We start from the raw sequence: 6231 nt of genomic DNA, 5'->3' as shown, positions 1-6231 counted from the left end.
GGGGAACACTATGACCCAGCACTACGACCTTTCATGATCTATTGCGCTAACCATCAAGCTAGGCGCATTACAAAACCCACACCGGTTGACTACACTAAAGTTCTCTGTTTATACAGATTTATAGGAGACAACTCCCACTCATTCCTAGTCTAGTCCCCTACGTGCGTCTCAGCCGGCGTTACGAGAATGCTATAGAATGATGGCGAAATGCAGAAGTGTAATGATGTAGATGCCTAATATAGGGAAACGGGAGAACTCCGAGAAAAATTCCAACTGCGACTTTTGCCGCCACAAGTGTCACTGGATTTTTTAATGAAAAAATCCAGGCCTGACAGGGACCTGAACCCGGACAGCCTGCGTGACTGGCAAAAGGTCTGACCACTTGGCCATAGCTGGGGATAGGTTGATTCACATTGTACGGAACGTCAACTTCACGGACCGGCACCATCACCGTCACAGTCACGATCAAAGGCAACACAGTCAATTTAAGAGTAGAGAAATGTGCTCTCAAACAATTCGTGATGATTGGCATTTGGCTGGGTGAAGAAAAGGCCTAAAAATAGAAACTGAAAGAGAACATGGGTGAGGACGATGTCAGAGTTTGTCTTAATGGGCGTAAACTGTTTAACTAACTTCCCGCGGAATCAGAGAGCAATTTCCATACACTGCGTAATGACTCTGCGTTAAATAAAGTTTATATAATTTTACATAGGCCTATTATAAAAGTGTAAATCTGTTGAGCGGGAAGAAATAAAACAGCGGGAATGTCTTTCCCATGAAAAACACATACCCTCGTCCTTCTTTAAGCCTTTCAGGGATTGTCTAACTTTCATTATTAGAAGTAGGTTTTAAGAAATTCACAGAATGATAATTTGAAAAATATTTAAAATAGCACTGTGGAATTTTCGCTGGTCTATATATACAGAGTGGAAGTATTATAGCCTAACTATGCAGATTTTAACAGTTTATTCCTTGGATAGCATATAACAAAAATTCTAATTACCAGTACCGTATTAGTGCAAAATTAATACTTTACTCGAAAAGAATAATTCTCCCTTGTATATTAACACTGGTTTACTCCGTAAGTACTACCCACACACACTGGTTTTTACTTATCATTAGAGAAACCGATAAGAAATTATTTATCCCTTTGCAATTTTGAACATGTGCTGTTTTCTTGCAAATTAAGTAGGTAGATTAATACGTATCATCATTTCCTACCATTAGGAAGCCTGGCAACACTGCAGAAGTGGCTAAAAGATGGAATGCTGCTATTCAGATCTAATTTGTGTGAGGTCCAGATGACTTGAATAACCGCAGGATAGCAGCGGCGTAGACACGATGACTCGGAGAACAGCTTCTTGGTTAACCAGAATGATACCAATCTTACCAAACAATATGGCGACGTAAGCCACCTTAAATAACCTCAGTGGAGACACTGATGACTCGACGAAATAACTTCTTGGTATATTTTGGCGCGTCTTGAATACTCTCAACTCCAAACCGCCGTACCTCAGAACCGAATTCCAAGTATTGTTTAGCTCCGTCCCCAAGAGCCCAACACATAGCACTGGCCACCCCGTAATACCCATACATCAACCGGCCAGTCCATATAGTCCCCGATATGTACGGCTGAGGGCGTCGTACATAATGATGTGAGGGAAGAAATCCCCAGCAGATGTCCGTACCCAGTCGACTCCCAGCTGTCGAGGTCCCGGAGGACAGGCCACGGACAATGGCGGGGGTAAATCGGTTAAAATTCAAAACATCCAATCCCGAGACAGCTCTCAACAGAAAAAGAAATTGAAGAAAAGATAATACATATTGCTCTCTATAACAGGAAAAAAAAAAGATATAAATGCAATAATACAGAAAATACTCTCTCTAGTAAAAAGAAGAAACTCACAGGCCCTGTAGTAGGAGTGCATATTAACATGTTTCATCGGATGTCGGAGGAAGCAATATAATAGTGGTGTACAACACCACATTTGTGTGTATTCGTGGGTGATCCAGCGATACGATGTTGCAAACCACGCCATCAGTCTAATTTCCTAATTAATCACAAACTTAATTTCAAATCGCATTAGTTTTTATTTATCTTAATGTATCCCATCGCCCTCTTCAATCTGAACAGTTTTGTCACTTTCAATGTGTAAACGATACAAACTTATGCAAATCAAGGTTTCAGGCATAACTCCCTGTAAAGTTGATTTGAATAATTTCCAGGGAAAAATTGTTCCGGAGCCGGGTATCGAACCCGGGACCTTTGGTTTAACGTACCAACGCTCTACCACTGAGCTACTCGGGAACTCTAACCGACACCGATCCAATTTTTCCCTCTATATCCACAGACCTCAAAATGGGCTGACAACCGTCAAGCAACCAACTTCGAGTGCACACTAACTCCTTGTGACTTAAGTTGTGGTTTTCTGTTAACGAACAGTGACGTGTATTATGCAAATCAAGGTTTCAGGCATAACTCCCTGTAAAGTTGATTTGAATAATTTCGAGGGAAAAATTGTTCCGGAGCCGGGTATCGAACCCGGGACCTTTGGTTTAACGTACCAACGCTCTACCACTGAGCTACTCGGGAACTCTAACCGACACCGATCCAATTTTTCCCTCTATATCCACAGACCTCAAAGTGGGCTGACAACCGTCAAGCAACCAACTTCGAGTGCACACTAACTCCGTGTGACTTAAGTTGTGGTTTTCTGTTAACGAACAGTGACGTGTATTATGCAAATCAAGGTTTCAGGCATAACTCCCTGTAAAGTTGATTTGAATAATTTCGAGGGAAAAATTGTTCCGGAGCCGGGTATCGAACCCGGGACCTTTGGTTTAACGTACCAACGCTCTACCACTGAGCTACTCGGGAACTCTAACCGACACCGATCCAATTTTTCCCTCTATATCCACAGACCTCAAAGTGGGCTGACAACCGTCAAGCAACCAACTTCGAGTGCACACTAACTCCGTGTGACTTAAGTTGTGGTTTTCTGTTAACGAACAGTGACGTGTATTATGCAAATCAAGGTTTCAGGCATAACTCCCTGTAAAGTTGATTTGAATAATTTCGAGGGAAAAATTGTTCCGGAGCCGGGTATCGAACCCGGGACCTTTGGTTTAACGTACCAACGCTCTACCACTGAGCTACTCGGGAACTCTAACCGACACCGATCCAATTTTTCCCTCTATATCCACAGACCTCAAAGTGGGATGACAACCGTCAAGCAACCAACTTCGAGTGCACACTTACTCCGTGTGACTTAAGTTGTGGTTTTCTGTTAACGAACAGTGACGTGTATTATGCAAATCAAGGTTTCAGGCATAACTCCCTGTAAAGTTGATTTGAATAATTTCGAGGGAAAAATTGTTCCGGAGCCGGGTATCGAACCCGGGACCTTTGGTTTAAAGTACCAACGCTCTACCACTGAGCTACTCGGGAACTCTAACCGACACCGATCCAATTTTTCCCTCTATATCCACAGACCTCAAAGTGGGCTGACAACCGTCAAGCAACCAACTTCGAGTGCACACTAACTCCGTGTGACTTAAGTTGTGGTTTTCTGTTAACGAACAGTGACGTGTATTATGCAAATCAAGGTTTCAGGCATAACTCCCTGTAAAGTTGATTTGAATAATTTCGAGGGAAAAATTGTTCCGGAGCCGGGTATCGAACCCGGGACCTTTGGTTTAACGTACCAACGCTCTACCACTGAGCTACTCGGGAACTCTAACCGACACGTTGGTACGTTAAACCAAAGGTCCCGGGTTCGATACCCGGCTCCGGAACAATTTTTCCCTCGAAATTATTCAAATCAACTTTACAGGGAGTTATGCCTGAAACCTTGATTTGCATAATACACGTCACTGTTCGTTAACAGAAAACCACAACTTAAGTCACACGGAGTTAGTGTGCACTCGAAGTTGGTTGCTTGACGGTTGTCAGCCCACTTTGAGGTCTGTGGATATAGAGGGAAAAATTGGATCGGTGTCGGTTAGAGTTCCCGAGTAGCTCAGTGGTAGAGCGTTGGTACGTTAAACCAAAGGTCCCGGGTTCGATACCCGGCTCCGGAACAATTTTTCCCTCGAAATTATTCAAATCAACTTTACAGGGAGTTATGCCTGAAACCTTGATTTGCATAATACACGTCACTGTTCGTTAACAGAAAACCACAACTTAAGTCACACGGAGTTAGTGTGCACTCGAAGTTGGTTGCTTGACGGTTGTCAGCCCACTTTGAGGTCTGTGGATATAGAGGGAAAAATTGGATCGGTGTCGGTTAGAGTTCCCGAGTAGCTCAGTGGTAGAGCGTTGGTACGTTAAACCAAAGGTCCCGGGTTCGATACCCGGCTCCGGAACAATTTTTCCCTCGAAATTATTCAAATCAACTTTACAGGGAGTTATGCCTGAAACCTTGATTTGCATAATACACGTCACTGTTCGTTAACAGAAAACCACAACTAAGTCACACGGAGTTAGTGTGCACTCGAAGTTGGTTGCTTGACGGTTGTCAGCCCACTTTGAGGTCTGTGGATATAGAGGGAAAAATTGGATCGGTGTCGGTTAGAGTTCCCGAGTAGCTCAGTGGTAGAGCGTTGGTACGTTAAACCAAAGGTCCCGGGTTCGATACCCGGCTCCGGAACAATTTTTCCCTCGAAATTATTCAAATCAACTTTACAGGGAGTTATGCCTGAAACCTTGATTTGCATAATACACGTCACTGTTCGTTAACAGAAAACCACAACTTAAGTCACACGGAGTTAGTGTGCACTCGAAGTTGGTTGCTTGACGGTTGTCAGCCCACTTTGAGGTCTGTGGATATAGAGGGAAAAATTGGATCGGTGTCGGTTAGAGTTCCCGAGTAGCTCAGTGGTAGAGCGTTGGTACGTTAAACCAAAGGTCCCGGGTTCGATACCCGGCTCCGGAACAATTTTTCCCTCGAAATTATTCAGATACAAACTTACTTACTTACGGCTTTTAAGGAACCCGGAGGTTCATTGTCACTCTCACATAAGCCGACCATTGATCCCTATCCTGAGCAACATTAATCCAGCCTCTATCATCATATTTCACCTCATTCAATCCATTTTAATATTATCCTCCTATCTATGTCTCGGCCTCCCGAAAGATCTTTATCCCTCCTGCCTCCCAACTGACATCCTATATGCATTTTTGGATTCGCATATACGTGCTACCTGCCGTGCCTTTCTCAAACATTTGGATTTAATGTTCCTAATTATGCGAGGTGAAGAATAAAATGCGTGCAGTTCTGCGTTGTGTAACTTTCTCCGTTCTCCTGCAACTTCATCCCTTTTAGTCCAAAATATTTTCCTAAGCACATTATTCTCAAACATCCTTAACCTCTGTTACTCTCTCAAAATGAGGTCCGAGTTTCACAACCATACAAAACAACCAATAACACAACTGTTTTATAAATTGTAACTTTCAGCTTTTTGAGAGCAGACTGGATGACAGAAGCTTCTTAACCGAATAATAGCAGGCATTTCAAACTACACAAACTAGATACCAAAATTATTTAGACAATACGGTCTACTGGACAAAATATCTAGTGAAATTTAATTAATTCTCACACTTTTATGTTTAATTTCTAAATATCATGTTTTTAAGAATTCGTAGTAGTCTAATTATTTGTGTTTATATCTACTGAACGATAATACCATTGCCAATGACTACGCCCAACACATAGGCTACCAATTCACAACAGAGTAACAAGCCACAGCGTCATCCTACGTATCGGGCAAAAAAAAATTATGACTGTCTATTCTCAATTCCGAAAATGTTAGACTCAAAAAACACATTTTTTTTTCTGGGAATACTTTAACAGTTACACAAAAACATTATTGAATTTTGTTCTTAAGTTGTTTATGCTACATCACCAGTATTTTTAGCATTTATATCGTTTACACTCTGCATAATATCTTACATTACAGGTCTGAAAGGACCAAAAGTCGAAGTTCTGTCCGTTCATCTCTGAACCCGAACCCAACTCCAGCCATAGAATAAAATTAAGAGATTAATATTCAGAAAAGAGACTTTTGAATATTCAACCGCATGCTGGAGCTTAAATTTCCAACATTTCAGAAATTCACGCACGTTCTATCACCAAGGCAAATTAGATAAGATTCTACTGGCTTACTTTATTGGCTTTGTGTATTCGCGTACAATTTAGTGTGGTTCTAACTGTTGTTTAGTATTGCTCATTA

At 41.9% G+C, this 6231-nt stretch overlaps 1 non-coding gene across 1 annotated transcript; it reads right to left on the bottom strand.

Moving 5' to 3' along the window:
• Nucleotides 1–3376: 3376 nt before the first annotated feature.
• TRNAK-UUU (transfer RNA lysine (anticodon UUU)) lies at nucleotides 3377–3448 on the bottom strand. The gene has a single exon. It is a non-coding gene; the product is annotated as a tRNA-Lys (tRNA).
• Nucleotides 3449–6231: the final 2783 nt, after the last annotated feature.

This window comes from Periplaneta americana, chromosome 8 (assembly GCF_040183065.1).
Source record: "Periplaneta americana isolate PAMFEO1 chromosome 8, P.americana_PAMFEO1_priV1, whole genome shotgun sequence".
Lineage (NCBI taxonomy): Eukaryota > Metazoa > Arthropoda > Insecta > Blattodea > Blattidae > Periplaneta > Periplaneta americana.
Note: the sequence above shows the minus strand (reverse complement) of the source record. Positions and strands in the feature narration are given on the sequence as shown.